General features: G+C 37.0%; 1 protein-coding gene across 6 annotated transcripts in view; it reads right to left on the bottom strand.

Annotated features, from left to right (window-relative positions):
- Positions 1–27,529, bottom strand: part of NOL4 (nucleolar protein 4) — a 464,847-nt gene that overhangs the window by 253,799 nt on the left and 183,519 nt on the right. The gene's annotated exons all lie outside the window — the stretch shown is intronic.

Here is a 27,529-nt window from a genome sequence, read left to right as displayed (position 1 = left end):
GTCTCCTGCACTGAAGGCAGATTCTTTACCATCTGAGCTACCAGGAAAGCCCTCAAAAGTATATTTTATCAAGAGCACAAAGCCCAGACTAATGTTCTGGTCTTTCTACAACCTGATTTCAACAACTGCTCCAGCCAACTTCCCTATGCACCATGCTACCCATCTGCTTACATGTAACCCTAAGAAAACATAAATTTGGCATCTTATATATTTGTCCTGAGGCACAGTAAAACTTGAAGAATATGAAGAGATTTTTACATCAGCATAAATTGTGAAATTTTAAAAAGAAAAGAGGAATCATTGCTTTATTATAGTTCTTGAGTGGCCTTTTACCCAAACTTGTGTCATGGAATCAAATCTTATATGAAAAGTCAAACTGAACCTTAATTTGATTTTTAAAAGCAAATACAAAATGGGTTCATGTCATAGTATCACCTATTATGAAGAAGATTTTTTATTTTTAATATTTACTATAATAATCATCAACCATACTGGAAAGTTTTAGAAGCTCTCAATTTACATAGTAACTGACCACTAGGAAATCATGTATTAATGCCTCCAATGTGGGTCTGTCCAGTTCTCCAGCAGAAGTTTATACTCTGATCTTTTTCCTGTGTGATTGTTTCCTCTGGTTTCCCATGCAAAAGCTCAAATCACTTCCAGATCACCGAGAAACCCCAGAGCTTTCAGAAGTCCTTTATGTCCTGAAGAGTTTTATTCTTCAAATGGACTTCTGGACTCTCCAAATGACATTTCAAACCTCTGAGACCTGTTCAAGAATGGAGCTACTCGCTCTTCCCAAAACTCTTGAACCAAAGCATTTCAGGGAGTAATTAGGCTTTGAAGGGTGACCCATTCCCTCTCCAAGCAAGACCTTGACATATTAGGCACCCAAACCAAACCCGCCTCAGGGATGTGACAACTTACATCATCTGACTCCAGTTCAATCAGGCGGTATTCCTAAAAATAATGATCATGATAATAACCACCAACACCACCAAAGAAGACTTGAAATGGAAACTTCTAAGTGATATAACAATTTTTTGCTTCTTTTTTTCCTTTTTCCTTTACACTGGTTAAGAATACCTCTCAAAAAAGTTTGGTTAAGGGAGTGACTGGACCAAGTCCTTGACTTATGACCTTTCAATTATTAGTCAAATATATACTTATGTTATCTAAGTAAATGGTGCCCATTTTTTCTTAGTCATCCTTCTTTCACAGTTTTGTTCTGCTCGTTTTGAGCTTCACATCAATAGTAGACCTGAATCTTCTCACTTTTTAGCATAAGGTCATTCATTGATTTCCTCACTTTTGCCCAAAGTCTATGAAGAGGGATAAATTACTCCATTTTGTTTTCTGCACGGATGGGGGTGAAGGATGGGGAAGCATAGAAAGAGCAGAGTTCCTTTTTCTCTTGGTGAGTCCTACCTTCAACTAATGATTGAAAGCACAGAAAAGACTGTTAGAATAATTTGCAATCATTTACTGAACGGGACTCCTGACTTTCTGCTTTGTCTCCATTTTCTTAAGAGCACCAGGCTTCTGCATGGTTACAAGTTGAATGCTATTAAGCCAAGTACGACCCTTATGGCTTTGTGTGTTTTCCCTGACATATGAAGAGAATAATTTTATGCTGCCTTTTAACATAATTGTTCCTTTAAATCTAAGACATGTCTCCTATTCTAGTATTAAGTTTAAGAGAAAAGGAGTATATGTCTCATCTCTGCTCTGCTTTTTCAAACAACCAAATCTCCTTTATTCTGATAAAGCAACACACATCAAATGCCAATTAGGTGTTTTATGATAATGGCTATATTTAGCACAGACTGTGATGGTAGTTGTAGTCTGCTATTACATTAGTAGCCTAAAATTTGGGCCATAGAAAGCAAAACTCAGTTTCTAAATACACACTATACATGTATGGTCACAATCAAAACAACTGAAAACATGATGAATGCAGCATGATACAATTTCCACCATGAATACTTTAAATACAAACACATATACTCTCAGGGCAATACACACTGATGACAGGCATACAGTTTATATATTAGTAATACATGTATAATCTATATATGCTTGAAAAAATAATTTTTGGATGTGGATTAAAGTATACTTCGAAGTAATTTTTTGAAAGACTAGACATCTTCACAATAGCTATCAAAATCAAACACTGCAAATCCACAAGCTTTCCCAGCACTTTAGCTAAAATATATGCAATCCTTAATAACTGCATAAAAATATACAAATATAAATCAAGGGGAAAAAATCTAAATAAATCCACATAGACATCCTCCCAGAACAAAATTCATTTGAGGTAAGCAGTGGAAAATCCTGAAAGATTTACACACTGCACATGCTTTATGCTGAGAAGTTGAAGCAGCAGCTCAAATAGAAGAGCTAAATAAATTAATCTTACCCAAGAATACCTCTTTATAATTTTATAACTACCTTAAAAGAACTTTACCAGTTGTATGTTCTAAAAAGATATTCAAAAACATGTATGCACAATAGAAAAAGAACATTTATAATCCTAAAATGAATTATCATCACTTTGAGAGTTAAAGAAACACACCTGCTTCAACATAGATTTTTTTTCATGAGTTTCTCTTTCTATGAGATTTTAAATTTAAATGTACAAAAACCCAGGGTAAATAAAGTGCCCCAAACATATAATACATTTATTTTTGCCTATCTAATTTTGACATGCTCCCAGGCTTTCAGATGGATGTTTCAAAGTCTCTTAAAATTTTTCCTCAAGTTTCTGATGTGGTCAACCCTTTAAATACCACCAAAACTAGGAAAACATTGGCAGTCTCATCAGAGTCTCCTGTTGTCATTCTACTGCTGCATGGGACGGTCTTCAACAAGACTGAGACAAACCTCATTCATCAATATTCTACTCTGGAGGAGCTGAAACTTACTGTGAATTCTGCTCTTCAACTTAAATACCAGTGTCTGTGGCAGGCCAATTCTATCATGGCAGAGAGAGCATCCCTCAGGCGAGGTCCAACCTTTCTCTCCAAGTGCACCCAGGGATTAGTCTGACTTCCCCTAAATTCTCTCCTCTGCACAGTAAGAGCTAATCTTTCCTGTATGAAGCAGGAGATGGGGTTGCTATGACAACAGAGCACATTCTAGCAGTGGGACTACGGAGAGGAGCCTTCAAAGATTCAGGGAAACCGGCACTCAGTTTTCCTCCAGGGCTATGGGCTCCTTCCTTTAGGATTTAATCCCCCAACAAGTTTGCTGACAGACTGGGTTGTTAATTATCTATGCATTTTGCTACGGGGAGATCACTGATTAAGAACATGCCTGGAAGATTACAGCATTCTTTAACAAAAGTGCCATTCTCGGTTATATTAAATTTCCAATTTTAAATGTTCTGTATAGCTCATTTAAAACACTACTCTCTTAAATTTAAATCATTCTCCTTCCTCTAAGTTTTTCTAAAATGATAATATGTTGAGAATGGCATTATCAAGTGGAAAGCTTTATCTTTCTTTTTGTTTGTTTGTATATCATCCGCATTGTATCAACTTGAAGGTTACACACACACACGCACGCGCGCGCACACACACACACAACCATTTTCTCTCTAGCATCCATGTCTGGAGCCTTGAGGTTTCAGGGTGGGGGAGGGGATATGCTAACATAAGCAAATCCTTGCAGCCACATTTTGCATACATATATTAGCCGGAGAATAATCATAATAAGTGTTAATCATTTTGAAAAATAATCATCAGTGGAATTTTAAGTTCTTTGCAACAGCAGAAGAAAGCTAGTCTCAGGTCATACTGTACGAGGGCAGAATTTCTATATTATTTTCAAACACAGCAGTTATATTTTTGGAACATAATTAACATATATATTATTATATATTTTAAATAGTTGTTAATGCCTTTGAGTTGCCCTAATTGTATCCTATTTTGCATATTCATTTTCCTCCAGAAACATCCCAGTGCATCCAAGCCTGTCCATTTCTTTTGTTGGCAAGAAAAGACACAGGACTGGAAAAGTTTCTCCTTCTCCAAGGTTGAGTGTACTAACGCCAGGAATGTGCATATCACCCGAGTCATCAAACTGTCCTTTGTACTCCTGGATTTCCCCATCATCCTCTCCACTCCTCAATCCTTTATGTCAGGAACAGCCTTGACTGAGCACCATCCTTCCCCCACATGAAGCGGGGACTACTCTGCTTTGTGACTGAAGCCATAGAATCGGCATCATCTACACCCACTGTTTCCAGTAAAGAGAGAAAACAGGTCCAATGGATGTGGCTGTCACTTAGAGGGGAGGGCATCTATATATTAGACTAATCCAGTCTCCTATTAGCCTTCTAGGAAAATCATCAGGCTACCTTTTTTGGTCAGTTGGCTACTCATTCATTCATTCATTCATTGCACGAACATTTATTGAGCACCCACAATGGCCAGGTACTACAGGGATAGAATCCTTCCTGCAAAAGTCAGTTCATTTAGTAAAACATAAAGGTTCTATTTCCATACGTAGAGTGAAGATTAAAAAATGTGTGGAAGTTGTTTTTCTTTGTTATTTTTTCATTTTTAATTGGAAGATAATTGCTTTACAATGTTGTATTGGTTTCGGTTTCTGCCCTACAACAATGCGAATCAGCCATAAGCATATATACATATATGTGTGTGTGTGTGTGTGTGCGTGTGTGTGTGTGTATCCTCTCCCTCATCAGGCTTATTTTTTGCTTGTCATTCAAATATGTATGAAATATTTTGTGTTATTAATGAGTACATCAGTATCGAAAATAATGCACATGTTTACACTTACTAATTCACATCTGGGAGAAGGCAATGGCAACCCACTCCAAATCGACAGGGCATTTGAAAATTCACTTTGATTTGTGTTTTTGATTTCTATCATAGTAATAAATAACATTTAAATTTGTTGAATGTGTGCCTTGGGCTATATCTTCAGGATGCCCACGTACTCACCTTATACATATATGCAGAATATTTACTGACCCTCCCCACCCCAGGAACCTATTCCCAGAGCTTGTTCTGAAGATCCATTCTCATAATTCAAAAACTTATGACACCTGTTTTCATGATGTTCATTATTATCTAATTAGTAAAAGGCTTTTTTTTTTTTTCATTTTTCACTCTCTTTTTCAGGGAAATTGGATAAATGCCAAGACATATAAACAACATATGGTTTACTTTCAAAATCAACCAACCAGAATTACTTATTTTTAAAGAATCTCTGAGCTCAAAAAATATGTTAAGGAAATAATTTCCTGCTCTAATAGCTAATGTTTACCATCTGCTATTCCTTTAAGACTAACTACCTAGAAATCAATCATGTTATGTATTTTCCAGATCCCCTGCCCCTGAAATATAGTATTATTATTATTTTTTAAAGGTTTTAAAGTAGGTCACACGAAAGTGCCACAACTGAGACTTGAATTTTGCATGTGAGTTATAACCAACACAGGTTATAGGAATGCCAACAATCACAACTGCTAGAAATTTGTTTATTTTTTCTCCACTGTATTATATTTTGAGCCCCTGCTTTTCAATATAACAATTAGTGTATCTGTTAGGTGTTCATCTGAGGGGAAGTGGAGATAGGAAGGGTAGGGAAGAGAACATTTTCCTGAAAACTTGTTTTGATGATGATCCCCAAAGCAGTTCTGAGGAATGAGGATAAGACACTGGACCTCACAGCAAGGAGAGCAAAAGTGAAAGTGAAAGTCGCATCCGACTCTTTGTGACCCCATGGACTGTCCACGGAATTCTCTAGGCCAGAATACTGGAGTGCGTAGCCTTTCCCTTCTCCAGGGGGTCTTCCCAACCCAGGAGTCAAACCTAGGTCGCCCTCATTGCAGGCAGATTCTTTACCAGCTGAGCCACATGGGAAGCCCAAGAATCCTGGAGTGGGTAGCCTATCCCTTCTCCAGCAGATCTTCCTAACCCAGGAATTGAACCAGGGTCTCCTGCATTGCAGGCGGATTCTTTACCAACTGAGCTATCAGTGAAGCCCAAGGAAAGCAAAGCTAGTGGAGGTGATGGAATTCCAGTTGAGCTATTTCAAATCCTGAAAGATGATGCTGTGAAAGTCCTGCACTCAATATGCCAGCAAATTTGGAAAACTCAGCAGGGCCACAGGACTGGAAAAGGTCAGTTTTCATTCCAATCCCAAAGAAAGGCAATGCCAAAGAATGCTCAAACTACCACATAGTTGCACTCATCTCACACGCTAGTAAATTAATGTTCAAAATTCTCCGAGCCTGGCTTCAGCAATATGTGAACCGGGAACTTCCAGATATTCAAGCTGGTTTTAGAAAAGGCAGAGGAACCAGAGATCAAATTGTCAACATCTGCTGGATCATAGAAAAAGCGAGAGAGTTTCAGAAAAACATCTATTTCTGCTTTACTGACTATGCCAAAGCCTTTGATTGTGTGGATCACAATAAACTGTGGGAAATTCTACAAGAGATGGGAATACCAGACCACCTGATCTGCCTCTTGAGAAACCTATATGCAGGTCAGGAAGCAACAGGTAAAACTGGACATGGAACAACAGACTGGTTCCAAATAGGAAAAGGAGTACATCAAGGCTGTATATTGTCACCCTGCTTACTTAACTTATATGCAGAGTATATCATGAGAAACGCTAGGCTGGAAGAAGCACAAGTGGGAATCAAGATTGCCGGGAGAAATATCAATAACCTCAGATATCCAGATAACACCACCCTTATGGCAGAAAGTGAAGAGAAACTAAAAAGCCTCTTGATGAAAGTGAAAGAGGAGAGTCAAAAAGTTGGCCTAAAGCTCAACATTCAGAAAACTAAGATCATGGAATCTGGTCCCATCATTTCATGGGAAATAGATGGGGAAACAGTGGAAACAGTGTCAGACTTTATTTTTTTGGGCTCCAAAATCACTGCAGATGGTGACTGCAGCCATGAAATTAAAAGACGCTTACTCCTTGGAAGGAAAGTTATGACCAATCTAGACAGCATATTGAAAAGCAGAAACATTACTTTGCCAACAAAGGTCCGTCTGATCAAGGCTATGGTTTTTCCAGTGGTCATGTATGGATGTGAGAGTTGGACAGTGAAGAAAGCTGAGTGCTGAAGAATGGATGCTTTTTAACTGTGGTGTTGGAGAAGACCCTCCAGAGTCCCTTGGACTGCAAGGAGATCCAACCAGTCCATTCTAAAGGAGATCAGTCATGAATGTTCATTGGAAGGACTGATGCTAAAGCTGAAACTCCAATACTTTGGCCACCTCATGTGAAGAGCTGACTCATTGGAAAAGACCCTGATCCTGGGAGGGATTGAGGGCAGGAGGAGAAGGGGACGACAGAGGATGAGATGGCTGAATGGCATCACCGATTCGATGGACATGAGTTTGACTAAACTCCGGGAGTTGGTAATGGACAGGGAGGCCTGGTGTGCTGTGATTCATGGGGTTGCAAAGAGTTGGACATCACTGAGTGACTGATCTGAACTGAACCTATTGGCATCTCTTGAAGGTTAGACCCTATGAGTGGAAGAAGAAAAGATGCAGAAGGAAGCTTATTATAAGAACTGAAAGCCAGCATCCCATCAGTTCAAAACTTGATTTGATCAGATAATTTGGGCCTCCTTATCTGCATACAAATTGATAAGGGAAACTCATTCTAAGTCAGATAACATTGCCCAGACCCTCTACTATTTTTCATACTCAATATCTGAAATTTAAATTTTTAAACATGAAAAGGAATACCAATAAATAGGATCAAGAAGCAAAAAACAGATCTCAGAAAAACAGGCAGTAGAAAGATATACCAATAACCTAGTTGTTATCTTGAAATAACTGTGATTATTATATTTAAGGAAATTAGTGAAAAGAGGTGGGAATTTCACCACAGTGAGAATTTCTGTAATGAAATCAAAGAGAGATTCAATAATTTTAAACATGAGATGTTTAACATTTAGTATTTATGATAGGCTTTAGAGTTGATAGTAGTTGGAGAGAAAAGTATAGAGGATTAGTGAATTGGAATACAGATGCAGGAGATGCAAGTTTGATCCCTGGGTGGGGAAGGAAATGGCAACCCAGTGTTGCTGCCTGGGAAATCCTATGGACAGAGGAGCCTGCTGGATTATAGCCCATGGGATTGCAAAGAGTCGGACATGATTTAGTGACTAAACAACAACCACCGAGAATATCTAGGTTGAAACGTTGAGCTGAGTGCATAACAAGTAGAGCAAAGAGAATTAGGGACATACGGGAATCAGGATGACATAGGAAAATGATATCTTTAATGTGCTGGTAGTGTTTAACGAGTTCTCCAAAAAAGCACAGCATATTTTATATTTTAAATTTCACTGATATAAAAATGTGTAACATACATTTATAAATTATAATAAAATATACATTTTATTCATATGATGAAATATACATTATTTTCTACCATAAATTCCATATAGCAAAGTGATTCTCTGAGAATACTTGGCTTTCCATGTATATCAGAATGAAATTCAAATCTCTCATCATGGCAAAGCAAGTGTCAGAAATCACCTAGTTGTCCATCAATAAGGAATGGATAAAAAAGATGTGGTACATATATGAAATAGAATATTACTATATATTCTATAAATATATAAAAGCTATAAAGCTATACAAAGGAATGAATTGTTTTGTTTTGTTTTGTAGAAACATAGATGGACCTAGAGAGTGTCATACAGAATGAAGTGAATAAGAAAAACGACTTATCATATATTAACACATATGTGTGGAATATTAAAGATAGTACCAGTCAGTGTACTCAATCATGTCTGACTCTTTTGCAACCCCATGGACTGTAGCCCGTCAGGCTTCTTTGTCTGTGGGATTTCCTAGGCAAGAATACTGGAGTGGGTTGCCATTTCCTTCTCCAGGGGGTCTTCCCGACCCAAGGATTGAACCTGTGTCTCATGCACTGCAGGTGAATTCTTTACTGCTGAGTCACCAGAGAGGCCAATTTGCAGAGCATAAAAATAAGAGACACAGATGCAGAGAACAAATGCATGGATATGGGGCAGCAGTGAGGGGAGGAATTGGGAGACTGGAATTGACATATATACACTATTGATACTAGGCATCCCTGGAGGCTCAGAGGTAAGAATTCACCTGCAGTGCAGGAGATGCAGGTTCGATCCTTGGGTCAGGAAGATCCCCTGCCTAGGAAATTCCATGGACAAATAAACCTGGTGGGCTACAGTCCACGGGGTCATAAAAGAGTGGGACACTACTGAGTACACTGACCAGTACACTATTGATACTACATGTTAAATAGATAACTGGTGAGAATGCGCTGTACAGGACAGAGAAGCCCACTTAACGCACTGTGGTGACCTGAATGGGAGGGAGTTCCAAAAGGGAGGGGTATATATCACTGATTCATATTGCTGTACAGTAGAAACTAATACAACACTGCAAAGCAACTCTACTCCAATATAAAATGATTAAAATAAATCATTTGTTTATTTTTGCTTTTATTTCTAATATTCTGGGAGGTGGGTCATAGAGGATCCTGCTGTGACTTATGTCAGAGAGTGTTTTGCCTATGTTCTCCTCTAGCTCTAACACTGTTGGTGGGAATGCAAACTAATACAGCCACTATGGAGAACAGTGTGGAGATTCCTTAAAAAACTGGAAATAGAACTGCCTTATGACCCAGCAATCCCACTGCTGGGCATACACACTGAGAAAACCAGAAGGGAAAGAGACACGTGTACCCCACTGTTCATCGCAGCACTGTTTATAATAGCCAGGACATGGAAGCAACCTAGATGTCCATCAGCAGATGAATGGATAAGAAAGCTGTGGTACATATACACAATGGAGTATTACTCAGCCATTAAAAAGAATACATTTGAATCAGTTCTAATGAGGTGGATGAAACTGGAGCCTATTATACAGAGTGAAGTAAGCCAGAAAGAAAAACACCAATACAGTATACTAACGCATATATATGGAATTTAGAAAGATGGTAACGATAACCCTGTATGTGAGACAGCAAAAGAGACAGAGATGTATAGAACAGTCTCTTGGACTCTGTGGGAGAGGGAGAGGGTGGGATGATTTGGGAGAATGGCATTGAAACATGTATAATATCATATAAGAAACGAATCGCCAGTCCAGGTTCGATGCAGGATACAGGATGCTTGGGGCTGGTGCACTGGGATGACCCAGAGGGATGGTATGGGGAGGGAGATGGGAGGGGGGTTCCGGATTGGGAACACGTGTACACCCGTGGCAGATTCATGTTGATGTATGGCAGAACCAATACAATATTGTAAAGTAATTAGCCTCCCATTAAAATAAATTAATTAAAAATAAATACATAAATAAAAAACTTAAAAAAGAAATCAATTAGTATTTTAACAACATACATGTATAGACACCTAGTGTGTATATGTATGTTTGTGTGTATGTATATAAATATAAATATATACACACACATATATATATATGCCAGAGGCTTGATATAATTTAACCCTCACAACAACTTTCTGAGAGCAATTCTAATTTTATAAAATACCCCTGGATCAAAGGTCTGCCTTCCTATTCTGCCTTCTTTCTCATCATTTAACAAGAGGGTGGACTTTAATCTTGTTTTAAGGAACTGGAAGTTCTTGATACGCATGACACTCTTCTCTGACACCATGCCTTGTATATGTCTCATGCTCTCTCTCTCTGCCTGGTGTATGTTTCACTGGAAAATTCTGACTTTTCCTTTAAGGTTTACTTCATCATCATCTTGTTTTTGGAAGCCTTTCTCAAGTACCACCAGATTTCCAGATGTCCAGCTTCAATGTTTCCACCGTACCCTGTTCATATCGACAGCACTGTCTCCTGCAATTGTTGTTGTTCAGTCGCTCAATTGTGTCTGACTCTGCGATCCCATGGACTGCAGCATGGCAGGTTTCCCTGTCTTTCATTATCTCCCGGAGATTACTCAAATTCACGTCCATTTGAATCGGTGATGGCATCCAACTATCTTATCCTCTGTCATCCCCTTCTCCTCCTGCCTTCAATCTTTTCCAGCATCAGGGTCTTTTCCAGTGAGTCAGCTCTTCGCATCAAGTGGCCAAAGTATTGAAGGTTCAGCTTCAGTATCAGTCCTCTCAATGAATATTCAGGGTTGATTTCCCTTAAGATTGACTGATTTGATCTCCTTGCAGTCCAAGGGACTTTCAAGAGTCTTCTCCAGCACCACAGTTTGAAAGCATCAATTTTTTGGTACTCAGCCTCTTTCTGGTCCAACACTCACATCCATACATGACTACTGAGATTGTTATTCCTCAAAAATAGTCCCAGGTGACTTGGGAATCCTATTGGCACAAAATTTTCCCCTTGTGAAATACCCTCCCCTAATCTGGAAATGCCTGGGACTCACTTTAACCAGTACAATGTAGAGGAAGTGACCCTGTGGAAGTTCAGGACCTACCTCTTAAGGAGGTCCAACAGTTTCTATTTTTGTTCTTTGTGAACCTCTGGACCATCAAGTAAGAAGTCTTGAAAGTGAAAAAGTGAAAGTGTTAGTCACTCAGCTGTGTCTGACTCTTTGTGACCCCATGGGCTGTAGACTGACAGGCTCCTTTTCCATGGGATTTCCCAGGCAAGAATACTGGAGTGGGTTGCCATTCCCTTCTCCAGGGGGATCTTCCTGACCCAGGATCAAATCCTGGTCTCCTGCATTGCAGGCAGATTCTTTACCATCTGAGCCCCAGGGAAGCCCTAAGAAGTCTTACTACCTGTCAGAAACACCATGTAGAGAAACCAGGGGCAGAACTACATGGAAGCCACAAAGAGAGGAAGAGGTCCTGATAAGAAATAAAACAAGGCCATTTGTCCTAGCCACCTGATGTCCCAGAACAAATGAACCTCCAGTCTTTCCCCACCAAGGCATCAAGCATATGACTGAGCCACTACTCTCAGACATGACAGTCCCAGGAGATATCACAAAAAGCACAAATACTACCAGAAATCTATCAACCCACAGAATCATGAGATCATAACACGGTATGGCTTTAAACAGTCATGCTTTGAGGTGGGTATCTTTATAGATAACCAGAGTATCATGTCTCCCAGTCTCTGAGCAGCTTGACAGTAGAATCTATACTATGACTACCCTTGTACTTACAATCACTGAAACACTACTTTTAGACAGAATTCTTTTCAATACATGCTTGCTAAGTCAAATTAATAAATTCAGTTCTCCTCAATATGAATATGCAAAACACTCCACACAACTGTTTTTAAATTTCCATTTTGAACCACTTTTTAGTATTGCTTTATATATTATAGTTGGGAACTTAAATTAGTTCTGCATCATATGTATTAAACTTTTTATGTTCCCATCCCACCGGTTAACTTACCCCTAACTACTTTATTTTTCCTTTGCATTTATCTCTCATCAAAAGATTGTAAGTTACTAATTTACAGTGTTTGTTATCAGTCTCCCCCATGCCATCCACTTTCTCTCATTAAAATAGACGTGTAAGGACAACAGAGGGAGGGTTTTCCCTCTGCGTGGCTTACTGATTTATCCCAAGTACCCAGAGCAGTGCCTACTATCAGTAGACACACAGTATTTATTGGTTGAAGTAATTCATCATTTTAAGAGAAAATGAACGTATTTTTGAGCCACGTTGTAGAGAAAGCCAGGACTTAGAAAATATGTATATTTGGTTATCTATGGAGGAGGACTTCATGACCTGAGGTAAGAAATGTTACTTCTCTGTGTTTTGGCAATTACTGCAGAAGGAAAATCTTGGTGGAATGAGATAAATGTATATGGAACACTCTGACCTCCTCAGAATAAAGGTGCTATGTATCTGCAGAAGACATCACATTCTATCTTGTTGTGTGATTTATTTTGAGTTGTAAAGTTATTTCTAGACATTCAGTATTTTTCTTTCTTCTGAAAACAGAACTTCAAATTAACTCTGAGTAATATACAAGGCTAACATGCTCCAAGTAACCCGAGTTTCACACAGAAAGAAATTCTAAGATGTCCTATAAAATGAAAACAGCTTTATATATATTATGAGATATATAATAAGTTATAAAATGTCAGAGAATGCAATTAAGGACTAAGAATACATGCTTGTATTTAGCATAATCATTAGTTCATAACAGATATCTGGAAAATGTCTGCTGAATTAATGTTGTATGAATAAACACTAAACTTACATATAATAATTTTAATAATAGCATTTGTTATTAAGATAATAAGCATTATCTTAATGTTGTTCTTTAAGACATAGTGAATTAAATAAATTCAGTGAGGTATTATTACCAATATTCCAATCCTATAGCCCTAGATTTATGGGAAGAGAACTATTTGTCTCTCATACTGTTCATTACAGTAGTTCCAAGTGGAGAATTCCATGTGCACAAGATAACCTTATGGGATGGTGGTCAGATCATTTAAATGTTCCAACAGGACAACTGACCAGTAGTCTGAACTAAACACATTCGTTCAAGGCACATATCTAGCACTGCTAGAGTTACATGTCTGGGTTGAGTATAAAGTTGGCTTAGGGAAGATACATTTTTTTTTTGTTTTCAGCAGCTCTACCTTAGTGGAGTAATAACTCACAAGAACCATGCATAAATGAAGGAAAAGAAAGCATAGCCAGTTGATTGTAACATCTACTGTTTATATTATTTATATATCATGTAATATTTTTAGCCATCAATATTATACATTCATTAAGGTAAAGAGACCACATCTTCAATACTTGTTGTATCCTGTGTGCTTAGTCACTCAGTTATGTTCAACTCTTTGCAACCTCATGGACTGCAGCATACCAGGCTCCTCTGTCCAGGGGGATTCTCCAGGCAAGAATACTAGAGTGGGTTGCCATGCCCTCCTCCAGGAGATCTTCCCAACCTAGGGCTCAAACCCTGGTCTCCTGCATTGTAGGGAGATTCTCAGATAACCAACTGAGCCACCAAGGAAGCTCCTGTTGTATCCTACAACATTTAAAAAGAGTGAACAGGACTTCCCTGGTGGTACAGTGGATAGGAATCCACCAACCACTGCAGGAGACACGGGTTTGATCCCTGGTCTGGGAAGACCACCATGCCATGAGGCAACTAAGCCTCTGTGCCATAACTACTGAGGCCAGGATCTAGAGCCCATGAGCAACAACTGCTGAGCCCATAAGCTGCAAATACATAAATCTGCATGCCTAGAGCCTGTACTCCGCAACAAGAGAAACCACCACTCAATGAGAAGACTGCACACCACGATGAACAGTAGTAGCCTTCACTCTTTTTTTTAGAGAAAAATCTGCACAAAGCAACAAAGGCCCAGTATAGCTACAAATGAATAAAGAGTGAAGAATTAGTTAATAGTTACATTGTATATCATTGTTTAACATATCTTCATAACATATGACCTAACTCTTGCCATTAATTACTGAAGTAAGTAACTGTGTATTATTTAGAATAATACATGCTAGAAAAGACATAAAGTCTATCATGATGGGTAAAAAGTAAAGCAGGGACATAGAAAAAAAGTGAAATAAGGACAAGACTGGATGATGTAATAAAACGGGCAAAAGAAGGAAATGAAGATAAGAAATGGCAAATGAATATCAAAACCTGGAATATTAATGAGTAACCCAAAGACTCATTTGAAGGAACAAAAGAAGAAAAAGATCTGTGTACATCTCAGAGAGGATAGAGAGTGAAAAAATACTACATACTCGAGAGAAGTACAGAAACACAGCACTGGGTGATGGACCCTAAGTCTCAGTTACGAGTCTCACCTGAAGGGCGTGGCAGACATATCAGAACCTCAACAAGCCCGAATCATTCCTAAAGAAGCTTCTGCTAGAATACTATAAACTAGCTAAAAATATAAGGCACAATCCTCTCCTTATAAATATGTAACTGCTATTTCCATTCCATTTTTCGAAGTGTTCGAAATTTCTAGAGACAATTTTGGTCTACTTTGTGGTAGAATATACCAAAGAAGAGGTCACCCGATTATCTGATTTTTTAAAAAATAGTATTAATGTATTCAATTTCACTCAAACAGCCATTTCAAACACACACACACACACACACACACACATATTTACATGCCAAAATTAAAATAGGCAAACAGATGGAAAATGTCAATATTATATCATAGAAAGAAGTCATTTGGACTTTGACACTAGCAAGTAGAAAGCAATAGTGCATATTCACAAAAGAAATTAACTATATCCAGAAATAGATTGAAACCTTTTCTCGTGCACTTATAGTGTATGATTGGACAGAAATCATCTCAAGTCTGAGCGTTCATAGCTTTTAAGAGGGCACAAAAGAGAGCTAATCTTTCTGTCTACATTTCGCCCAAAGAAAATAATGTCCATAAACATGCTGTATAAATCATTGCATGCAACAAAAATATAAACAAACACCATTGCTCCCAGATATTATGTAGTGCTTTATTATTATATGATGATTGTTAATAAATTTGTAAATTAGTCATTTCATTAATATATCACTGAATCTTATACTAAAGCTCAAGTATTTTCTCTCAAGTTGAGATCTTCCTACTTAAAAACATACATTCTAAAATTCTATAAAAGAGCTTTTATTATGGTTAAACTAATGTACAGGAAAAATTAATTCTATTTATGTGGTTGGAAAGTGAGGTTTTTTCCTTACTTTCACATTGACTGGCATAATTGAATTGTTCTTATGTTTAGAAAGAATCAGCAATTATAAAGTTAAGTACAACCTACACAATACAATCAGCATACTGATCTATGAAGCACAAAACGTATTTCCTCTTTTACTGGTGCAGGACGAGCATTACTGAAGGATCAAATAAGTCCAAGGAAAGTGAAAGAGAGACCACTGGGCTAAACAGTCTATCCTTACTCAACTTCTCTTATTTGTTGAAATTTTAACAATGAAGGTCAAAGAATAAAGAAAAATTAAGGCTACAACACAGAATTATCAACACCTCATCCATATAATATTGTGCTTGTACACAATGGAGGGTATTATATAGACTATATACAGCCTCAAGGCACACGACCTTTTCCTCCCTCCAATATACTATGTTATCTTAAAAGCCTTGTACTTTATAATTGCCATTCAGAAGTTCATCTGAAATGGGGTCAGTGGAAATAGAGAGTCTGACATCTAATCATTTATAAAAAGACACTGTTGTTGAGGATCACATGCTAATGAATTTTTTATCCTAATAATACACTTCAAATTATGAAATATCTAATTCATGCTCTTAATCATTATTGTTATGAAAATTACACTCTGAAATTTTAAAATGTGAAACATATCTGTAGTATTACTAATAGTAGTAAATATAATATGAATTATATTTCACTTTGTGAAATTGGGACATACAATTCATTCATATTATTAATTGTGATATGAATCAATTGTTACATAAATTTATATAGATTGTCATCATGCATCACTGATTTCACCAAAATTGAAAAAACTGATTCAAGTCTTACAAATGTTCTAAGTATATTTCAGATTGTCTGTCTAAAGCATCTTATGTTACACATGATCATTGTTACACATAAAAATTTGCCGTCATGAATTTTATTCCACATGGTGTTTTTAGCGTATACGTAACTTATAAGTGTCTTGTTTATATGACAAAAAATGTTTTGAATACACAGTAGTTACTTATGCATTAGACAATATAGTCTATGTAGACAGTTCTTTGGTTTTATTAAGTCAACTCAATAAAACAGACAACTAGTAACAAAACTTGAACAAGGTATTCAAATAGGTATATTACTGAATTTCTTAGAAGAGAAAGGGGTACAATCTCATTAGAAGTTAGCACTGAAATCTAGCTTAATGAAGTTTTAATAGGAGTTAGAAAGTTTTTATTTTCATTACTCTCTGAGGTAGGTCAAAAAGGATCTTGCTGTGATGTATGTCAAAGACTGTTCTGCCTAAGTTTTCCTCTAAGGGTTTTTTTTTTTTTTTTTTTTGGTCTGGCCTTACATCTAGGTGTTTAATCCATTTTGAGTTGTTGTGTGTGATATTAGGAAGTGTTCTAATTTCATTCTTTTACATGTAGCTGCCCAGTTTGTCCAGCAGTACTTACTGATGAGTCTGTCTTTTCTCCAATGTATATTCTTGCCTCCTTTGTCAAAGAAAAGGTGCTCATATCTTTTGAGGTGTGTGACTTTATCATGTTCCATTAATCTATACCGTCTTGATTACTGTAGTTTTGTCTTACAGTCTGAAGTCAGGGAGCCTCATTTCTCCAGCTCTGTTTTTCTTTCTCAAGATTGCTTTGGCTTTTCAGGGTCTTTTGTGTTTCCATATAAATTGTAAAGCGTTTGGTTCTAGTTCTGTGAAAAATGTCGTTGGTAATTTGATAGGTATTGCAATGAATCTGTAGATTGCTTTGGGTGGTACAGTCATTTTTGCAATATTGACTCTTCTCCAAACCAACAACATGTTATATCTCTCCATCTGTTTGTGTCATGTTTGATTTCTTTCATCAGGGTCTTACAGTTTTCTGTCTCTTCAGGTCTTTTGTCTCTCTAGGTAGGTTTAATCCTAGGTATTTTATTCTTTTTGTTGCAGTGGTGAATGGGATAGTTTCCTTAATTTCTTTTTCTAATCTTTCATTGTTGTTAGTGTATAGGGATGCAAGAGATTTCTGTTATACAGAGTGAAGTCAGAAAAACAAATATTGCATATTAATGCATATATATGGAATTTAGAAAAAAGATACAGATAAATCTATATGCAGGGCAGGAATAGAGACTCAGATGTAATGGTCATGTAGACACAGGGTAAGAAGGGAGCGTGTGATAAACTGGGAGAGAAGTGTTGACATATATACCTACCATGTATAAAACAGGTAGCTATTGGGAGCCTGCTGTAAAGCACAAGGAGCTTAGCTGGGTGATCTGTGATGACCCAGAGGGGTGGGATGGGTGGAATGGGGAGGAGGCTCAACAGGGAGGGCATATTACTTACACATACGGCTGTTTCACTTTATTGTACAGCAGAAACTAATACAACACTGTAAAGCAATTATACTCCAATAATAAAATTAAAAAAAAAAAAAAAAACTGCCTTCTAGCACATTTTCAGTTAGATGTATTCTCCCTACATGCCCATTGAAATTAAAATGATACAACAATATATTCTAAAATCCAGAGATCCAAAAAGCTGAGTATTAGACATGCTAAAAGTTTCATCAAAAGAAATTAGTTTCCTCTCTTAAAAAAAAGGCTAAAATGCATGACTTTTATCATCTGTAATACTAGCAAAGCTTTCAGCATGCAAATGAGTTCCCCTTCAAAAAGTATTCTATGATGTATTGCTACACCATTATACTATGAAATGTACTGAAATTATAATGATTCTTTTACTCTTTAATTTGAAGGCTCATGCACATCTATATATTCTCTCATATATATTACAATAACTATTTTAAAGTTTTGAATAATCTATTCGCTACATAATCTGATGATAGGTGATAGAGGCTAAGGACTTTTGATAGGAGATTATAAAATGAACTAAGAAATTAATATTTAGTAATTGTCAAGCACTTGATTCTTGGATTTAATGGAGGACTTTGCTTGTATATGAGGAAATTTCCATTTTTGCCACTAAATTACATATAACACTTTCAGAGATTTTAAATATATATATAGATCTTCAAAACACAAGTCTCAAGAGTTTGACTTAGGAATTATTAATCTCTAAAACATATAAGCAAACTTTCAGGATGAACTTATCTCAACCATCTATTCTAACAAAAATAAGAATTTTGAAATTGGCTTTGGGGTATTTATGCAGAGATTCAGAGTATATGCTTACATAAATTTTTAAAATAATAGCTATCAATAATTAATCTAAAAAAGATGGCAAATTTGGGACATGAATTTTTATTTACTTCAAACTAAAATTTCTTTATTCTAGATATTCATTCAGTCTTGAGAATGATCAAAATAACTCCCAAGAGATTTTTATTATTTCATTACACTAAAATGCAAAGTTGTTCATTATTATTCTTAAACATGAACCATTATTCATTTTTCAATTTCTGCTTTTTCCCCAATTATTTCAGTCTTTACACCTGATTAGAATATAGTTATAGGCATCGTTATGAATTTAAATATACTTAATTTTGTTTAAAGTGAAAAATTATTTTGGAAGACTGTTATTAAGCATTAAATTATTTACACGGAATTTGAATGTCCAAACTTGCTTACATTGGAGGCCCTAAAATACATAAAAGCAGCATGTAGTTTTCAGTAGAGAGCTGATATGTCAAATCAGTACTAAAATATTCCAAAGCTGTCTACTATGCAAAATATTTCAATTATTTATATTTGAAAAGTATTTTAACATTTACAAAGCAGTTTTTTGGCAGATGGAGTACAAATATATGTTCCTTTTCCTAGGATAACACTTAACTTTTGTTCAAGAAAATCATGTTTGCTTGTTTTATTCTAACTATAACAATAATTCCCAAACTCTAGCACAATTAATATAACAGAATAATAGAAAGGGGACAAGGTGTCACTGTAAAGCAAAGAAACCTTTTCATCTTTAGACTGTCACAGTGTAAAGACTCAGGCTAGCAATATGAATTCATAGCCAAGTTAGAAAAACACAGCTAGTAATATACAAACACATTTTAAAATAGTTCCTATGTGTCAGGCATTATTCTATATATATAGCATGAACAAAACAGGAAAAAAAAAAAAACAACACTCTTTTATCCCCTTATTTACATTTCAATGAGGGAAGAGAAAAAATAAAAGACAGAAGTAAAATATATAGATAGTTGAAGAAAATAGTGTTATTGGGCAAAATAAAGTGGAGGAGGTATATATAGTTTGCAATTTAAATAAACTTTGTTTAAGACCTCACTGGAAAGATTTGAGCAATCTCAAAGGAAACACTGGAGCAAGCAATGCAGATGTAAGAATTAACAACAATTAACAGGCAAGATTTTCTGGAACTCTCTTGCTTTTTTGATGACCCAGCGGATGTTGGCAATTTGGTCTCTGGTTCCTCTGCCTTTTCTAAAACCAGCTTGAACATATGGAAGTTCACAGTTCACGTATTGCTGAAGCCTGGCTTGGAGAATTTTAAGCATCAAAAAAACAAGAAAGTTCCAGAAAAACATCTATTTCTGCTTTATGAACTATGCCAAAGCCTTTGACTGTGTGGATCACAATAACCTGTGGAAAATTCTGAAAGATGGGAATACCAGACCACCTGACCTGCCTCTTGAAACCTGTATGCAGGTCAGGAAGCAACAGTTAGAACTGGACATGGAACAACAGACTGGTTCCAAATAGGAAAAGGAGTACGTCAAGGCTGTATATTGTCACCCTGCTTATTTTACTTCTATGCAGAGTACATCATGAGAAACGCTGGGCTGGAGGAAGCACAAGCTGGAACCAAGATTGCTGGGAGAAATATTAATCACCTCAGATATGCAGATGACACCACCCTTATGGCAGAAAGTGAAGAAGAACTAAAGGGCCTCTTGATAAAAGTGAAAGAGGAAACTGAAAAAGCTGGCCTAAAGCTCAACATTCAGAAAACTAAGATCATGGCATCTGGTCCCATCACTTTATGGGAAATAGATGGGGAAACAGTGGAAACAGTGGCCGACTTTATTTTTCTGGGCTCCAAAATCACTGCAGACGGTGATTAAATTAAATTTGAAATTTAATTTCATGAAATTAAAAGATGCTTACTCCTTGGAAGGAAAGTTATAACCAACCTACACAGCATATTAAAAAGCAGAGACATTACTTTGTCAACAAAGGTCCGTCTAGTCAAGGCTATGGTTTTTCTAGTGGTCATATATGGATGTGAGAGTTGAAATATAAAGAAAACTGAGCGCTGAAAAATTGATGCTTTTGAACTGTGGTGTTGGAGAAGACTCTTGAGAGTCCCTTGGACTGCAAGGAGATCCAACCAGTCCATCCTAAAGGAGATTAATCCTGGGTGTTCACTGGAGGGACTGATGTTGAAGCTGAAACTCCAATATTTTGACCACCTGATGCAAAGCGCCGACTCATTTGAAAAGACCCCGATACCAGGATAGATTGAGGGCAGGAGGAGAAGGGGATGACAGAGGATGAGATGGTTGGATGGCATCACCGACTCAATGGACATGGATTTGGGTGGACTCCGGAAGTTGGTGATGGACAGGGAGGCCTGGCATGCTGTGGTTCATGAGGTCACAAACAGTCAGACATGACTGAGCGACTGAACTGAACTGAACAGGCAAAATTAACAACAATCAGAGAGAACCCCGAGGCCCTTGTATACCTGGCATGTTTGAGGTACAGCACAAGGGCCCTATAGCCAGACCATACAAAAGACTAAAATTTACACTGAGAGATGCTGAAATCCTCTGAAAGGTTTTGAGCAAGAGTGACATGATCTGACTGCAGTTTCAAAAGGATCACCCAGGTTGAGAGTATAATGAAGGATAGGCAAGGAGACAAGAATGGAGGCAGGGAGACTAGGTCTGAGGCTACTTTAATAAGCCAGGCAAATGATGCTGGTGGTTTGGACCAAGATAGTGGATATGGAAGTGGAGATTAGTGTTCAGATTCTGGATATGCTCTAAAGATAAAAGGAAGAACCAGCAAATGTTCTGATTGATAGCACGCTGAGTATGATAGAAAGACAGAAGTCACAAGTGACTAAGTATTTTGGTGTGAGTAACCTAGAGGATGGAATTATCATTGAGATTGTTGAATTATCATTGAGAGAAAAAAGACTGCAGGTGTAGAGGGTTTTGTTTGTTTGCATTTTATTTTGTGGAGAGAAGTTCAATTTTGGATGTATTAAGATGTTTATTCTTTACCCAATTGGAAATGTCAAATAGGGTATTGGGAATACAAGTTTGGAGTTAAAGGTAGAAGTCTGATTTGGAGATTTAACTAGTCATGGCATTGAAAAGAAGAGTCTAAATGTTATCACCACTGGAGTGATTGCACATAGAAAAGAAAACATGTAGAAAACTGAGTCACAAGGCCCAGCAAATTTAATAGAGCAACTGACAAAAAATTAAGAAACAAACTGAGAATAAGACGCCAGTGAGATAGGAGAATGAGGAGATGAGCAAAGAGCTTCTGCAGCTTCCATACCTGACAGTGGACATGAATGTGTATGGACAGATAAGCAGTCCTGATACAGATGGAGAGGCTCTGTAGGGATGAGGCGAAGTCAGCCAAGACAAGACAACAATTTGGTTGAGTGAATACTTTAAAAACTGAAAATAGCCCCAAATATTTAAAAAATACCTTAGTATGTCAATTCTTCTTCTCCCCAAATCTAAAGAAAGCAGCAGTAGAGGGGAAAAATGCAAAAAGAAAATTGCTTGTTCCTTAACATTCTTGCAGTAATTGCACTCCAAAACCCTCTGTAATTGGAATGCAACAGTAAACAAACATATTTCTGACTACAGTACAGTCTCCTTTCTGTTGAAATATATTCAAGATGAAAAACTCCTGGGAGGTTAGGGGTTTGGCAAATTAAAGATGAACTCAATATAATTAAAACTATGACCCAGCAATAAGAGGAATTTGGAATGGTTAGTCCCTTACCCTAACCACCAGGCATGGAAGGGACTTATATTACCTGGGAAATAAAAGAATAAAATGGTATACTTCAAACATTCATTTCCAATGAGGTCCAGAATACAATAAAACTTTATATTATATATGAAGGAAAAGTTTATCCATAATTTATTTATTTATTTTAGTTCTACCAGTTTATTGCTACCAACCCATCTCCGTCTACCCTCATGCACGCATGCACAGTCATATAACCCCATAGACTGCCACCCGCCAGGTTCCTCTGTCCATGGACTTTTCCAGGCAAGAATACTGGAGTGGGTTGCCATTTCCTTCTCCTATCCATAATTTTAAAAAGGCAAAGTAAATATAAGAGCCACAAAAATTCAGTTATTGGAATTAGCATCTTGGACTTTAATAAAATAATCATTAGTAATTAATATGTTAAGCAATTTACAGCAAAAGATTGATACAGTAGGTAAAGTGATAGTATATTTCAGCAGAAAACTGGACACACTAAGAAAGCATCAAATGAAAATTATAGTATTGGAGAATACAATGTCTTTGAATGAGTTTAATATGCAATATCATAACTGGAATATCAAAAGGGGGAACGAGATAAAATGAGAGTAAAATTTTTTTTAAAACCAAAGTATGAAAAATTGAAGAAACTGGTGAAAAATCTCAACCCACAAATCTAAGAAGCTCAACAAGATCCCAGTGAAAGCTCACACACACACACACACACACACACACACCTAGTCATATCATAGGCAAACTGCTAAAAACCAAGTATACAAGAAAATCTTAAAAGCAGGCAGAGATAAAATACAAATAACTGAGAGGATGAATATTCAAATGGGCAATGGCTAGGCCAAACACAGAAATGGAGCTCTGACTCACATCTTCTGCAACCATCCCAGGAAACCAACAGCTTTTCTATGGTAACTAGACCAAGAAGTCAGACAACTTTAAGTCAGACTTGTAGGAAGTTATAGACAACTATCTCTAGCAACCAACCTAAGATGTCAGACAATAACCCCTGCAACAATTGCTTTAAAATGACCAGGATTTGATTAATCACTGATAGCTTAAATTCTTGTCCCTATGCTCAAATTAGGACTAACCCAGACAAAGTCCTGTGCACCCTTAACTACCTTCACAGGACTTCTCACTTTTAGTTAGCCCACTCCAACTTCCACATGCCAATAGCTTTCCAGTAGGGAACATCTGAAGCCTTTCCTTCTTTCATTATAAAGCTTTTCCTCTCCTCTCTCTGTCGCTTCGTCTCTGTGAAACATAAGAGATGGTGGCTGCCTCTTGTAATAACAAGCTCTGAATAAATAGCCATTGCCTGTCATCATTTGGCTGGTCTTCATTTATTTCCACCTAATGTACAATGGCACCCCACTCTAGTACTCTTGCCTGGAAAATCCCACGGACAGAGGAGCCTGGTAGGCTGCAGTCCATGGGGTCGCTAAGAGCCGGACACGACTGAGCGACTTCACTTTCACTTTTCACTTTCATGCATTGGAGAAGGAAATGGCAACCCACTCCAGTGTTCTTGCCTGGAGAATCCCAGGGACGGGGGAGCCTGGTGGGCTGCCATCTATGGGGTCGCAGAGAGTCAGATACGACTGAAACGACTTAGCAGCAGCAGCAGCAGCAATGTACAGAACACAAGTGATTGCTGACTAAACACAAAAAAAATTCAATCCAGAATACAAAAAACACAGTTTTAATTTGAGGGAAGAATACTCATAACCTAAAATTCCATCATCAGTAAAACTGTCCTTGAAAACGAATGCAAAATACAGATATATACAACAAACAACAGTTGAGAGAATTTGTCATTAGCATCTACACAACAAAAATAATATAGTAAATCCTTCAGTACAAAGGTAAATAATTCCAGATGGAACCTCAGCCTAAAAAAAAGTGAAAGAAGTTATAAATATGTAAGAAATACAAACAATGATATTAAAATATTTCTTACTTCCTATAAATGCTATTAAAAGCAAAAATAGTATTATAAACATGGAGTTTATAAATTATGAAGTGAGAGATGAAAGAAATAGCACAAAGGAAGGGAATAATTGGAAATCTATTATTTTAAAATTCTTACATTAAAAATAAAATGGTAATGTGTTCATTTAAAGTATATTAAGGTAGATACATACTGAAATTTCTAGATAACCACTAAAAAGAGAAAAAAGTATAACTAAAAATCCTCTGATTAAAAGATATTGTCAGAAAATGGACAAACAATAAATTCTGGAGAGGGTGTAGAGAACCCTTTTGCATTGTTGGTGGGAATGTAAATTGATACAGCCACTATGGAGAACAGTATGGAGATTCCTTAAAACACCAAGAGTAAAACCACTATATGACCCAACAATCCCACTACTGGGCGTAGACCCTGAGGAAAACATATTGAAAAAGACACATGCACCCCAATGTTCATGATAGCACTGTTTACAATAGCTAGGTCATGAAAGCAACCTAGATATCCATCAACAGATGAATGGATAAAGAAGTTGTGGTATGTGCATTCAATGGAATATTACTAAGCCATAAAAGGGATGCATTTGAGTCCTAGAGCCTATTATACAGAGTGAAGTAAGTCAGAAAGAGAAAAACCAATGCCATACATTAACATGTATTTGGAATTTAGAAGGATGGCACGGATGAACTTATTTGCAGAACACTGATGGAGATCCACAGAGAACAGACTTGTGAACACAGTGTGAGAAGGAGAAGAAGGGACAAATTTAAAGAGTAACACTGAAACATATACATTACCATCTGTAAAACAGAGAGCCAGTGGGAATTTGTTGTATGATCCAGGAAGCTTAAACCTGGCGCTCTGTGACAAACTAGAGGGGTGAGGTGGGGTGGGAGGTGGGAGGGAGGTTCTAGAGGGAGGGGATATATGTATACCTACGGTTGATTCATGTTGGTAAGTGGCAGAAACTAACATAACATTGTAAAGAAATTATCCTCTAATAAAAAAAGATATTGTCTGGCTGGAGATATATGTCAAACACCTAAATGAATCTTTCTATCTATTTATCTATCTATTCATCCATCCATTACTCTATAGAGAAATAGATGGTAGGGAACATTCAACAGCATGGTGTCGTACAGAACTGTATTTTAAATATAAAGAAAAAGAGAAGTGAAAAGTAAAACGACGGAAAACAAGTAGATAAAAATAAGGATTTAGATTTGAATGACACTGTTCACTAATTGTCACTTAATGACAGTTGCTGCTGCTGCTGCTAAGTCGCTTCAGTCGTGTCTGACTCTGTGCGACCCCATAGATGGCAGCCCACCAGGCTCCCCCGTCCCTGGGATTCTCCAGGCAAGAACACTGGAGTGGGTAGTCATTTCCTTCTCCAATACATGAAAGTGAAAAGTGAAAGTGAAGTCGCTCAGTCATGTCTGACAAGTTGACTTAATTGATATATATAGAACACCACAGGAAAACAACTACAGAATATTTTTATTTTTAGGTGCATATGAACCTTTCATCAAATCAAACAGTATACTGACCCATGGCATTCATCAAATAAATAATACACTGAACCATGGAATTAGTCTCAATAAATTCAAATCTAAAATTCCCTCAAAGATTCAGAAATTGAATACTCACTTCTGATTAAAACATGAGTCAAATAAGAAATCACAGGGAAAATTTTAAGATATTTTAATTTTCATTAATGTAACAAAATTTACCAAAACAAATGTGAAGAAGCTAAACTTTCACTTAGAAATATATAGTTTTCAATGCTTACACTGGCAATGAAGAGCCTAAAGTTAAGAAGCTAGAAAAGGAAAAACCCAAACTAACCAGAATAATCATTAAAAATTGAGAAGAGTAATAATGTAAATGGGGAAATAACACAAAATATACAGAAGAAGCACCACAGCTAAAGGTGGGTCTTTGACACTGTTAGTAAAATTCATAACCCTTTGGAATAACTTAATGAAAATAATAAAAATACATGAATTAACAATATCAGAAATGAGAAGTACAACATGGATATATCTAGATGGTTAACCTTGCTAAGTGAAATAAATCAGACAGAGAAAGGCAAATACTGTAAAATCTTAGTTGTATGTGGAATCTAAAAACAAACAAAATGTTAATAAACTCATAGATACAGAGAACATGTATGTGTTTACTAGAAGGGAAGGTGATAGGGTGTTAGGTGAAATAGATGAAAGGAATAAGAGATGTAAAACTCCAGTTATAAAATAAGCTATGGGATATAATATAAAGCAGAAGGAATATGGTTTATGATATTGTAATAACTTTGTTTGGAACAGATAATTATTAGACTTATCCTGCAATCATTTTGTTACTTAGGCAAATCACTATGGAGTACACCTAAAGTTAGGGCTTCCCAGGTGGTTCGCTGGGTAAAGAATCTCTTTGCAATGCAGGAGACACAGGGAGACATGGATTCAATCCCTGGATTGGGAAGATCCCTTGAAGATGGGAATGGCATCCCACTCCAGTACTCTTGCCTGGAGAATCCCATGGACAGAGAAGCCTGTCGGGCTACAGTTCATAAGGTCGCAAAGAGTCAGACATGATTAAAGCAACTTAGCACAGTACACACAGGAGTTAAATATATTTCCAGAATTTATTTGTGAATTTTTTGAAGATGGCCATTCTGACTGGTGTGAGGTGCTATCTCATAGTAGTTTTGATTTCCAATTCACTAATAATTAGCAACGTTGAGCATCTTCTCATGTGCCATTGCCCATCTATATGTTTTCATTGGAGAAATGTCCATTTAGTCATTTATTAATGTCTATCTCTACCCATTTGTTGACAGGGTTGTTTTGATTATATTTAATATCAGATCAGATCAGTCGCTCAGTCGTGTCCGACTCTTTGCGACCCCATGAATTGCAGCACGCCAGGCCTCCCTGTCCTCACCA

This window comes from Bos indicus, chromosome 24, assembly GCF_029378745.1.
Source record: "Bos indicus isolate NIAB-ARS_2022 breed Sahiwal x Tharparkar chromosome 24, NIAB-ARS_B.indTharparkar_mat_pri_1.0, whole genome shotgun sequence".
Lineage (NCBI taxonomy): Eukaryota > Metazoa > Chordata > Mammalia > Artiodactyla > Bovidae > Bos > Bos indicus.
This window is presented reverse-complemented; position numbering and strand designations above follow the sequence as displayed.